The 677-nt window shown below is 41.8% G+C and overlaps 1 pseudogene; it reads left to right on the top strand.

The window, feature by feature from the left end:
- LOC102471727 (multifunctional protein ADE2 pseudogene) overlaps positions 1-677 on the top strand; it is a 19394-nt pseudogene that overhangs the window by 16950 nt on the left and 1767 nt on the right.

Below are 677 nucleotides of genomic sequence, written 5' to 3'. Positions count from 1 at the left end.
CTCTGTCTCTCTCCAGTATGCACAAGCACTTTATGGCAAAAAAAAAAAAAACCCTAAGTAAAAGAAGAAGAGGAACAATAGAACATGGGCTTTCTCACTTTGATCTGAGATTCCTCCCAGAAACACACAGAAGGTAAAATTCCAATATACTGTGGTCATGAAGGTGACCAGAGACATGGTCCTTACCATGTCTCCAACCTTATCTCATGTCACTCTCCCCTTGCTCATAATTTTTGAGCCCCTGTGACCTCCATTCCATTCTATTAATATACTATAAGACTTTCTTCCCCCTTCGCTCTTCCCTCTGCCCAAAAAGCTCTCCCTTCGGGAGAATCTTTGCATGGCAGGCTCCTAGTTATTATACAGCTCTGTTTGTGACAACCCTTTAGAGAAAACTGTTATAAATATCTTATTTAAAGTGGCCTTCTCTCACTACCACTAGCCAATCACAATCTCTCTCCATCATAGACCTTCCCTATTTCTTTCAGTGGTCCTTATCATCATTGTCATGTTACTTTTATATTTTTTATTTGTTTTTTTGTTTGTTTTGTTTTGTTTTGAGAGGTTTTCGCTATATGGCGTGTGCGCTTGCCAGACAGACTGAGAGAGACAGAAAGCGAGAAATCACCCCCCAGGGGGGATGGTCACGCCGCAATCCCTTCTCCTCCATTCTCCTC

This window comes from Tupaia chinensis, unplaced genomic scaffold, assembly GCF_000334495.1.
Source record: "Tupaia chinensis unplaced genomic scaffold, TupChi_1.0 Scaffold148768_1, whole genome shotgun sequence".
Taxonomy (NCBI): domain Eukaryota; kingdom Metazoa; phylum Chordata; class Mammalia; order Scandentia; family Tupaiidae; genus Tupaia; species Tupaia belangeri.
Note: the sequence above shows the minus strand (reverse complement) of the source record. Positions and strands in the feature narration are given on the sequence as shown.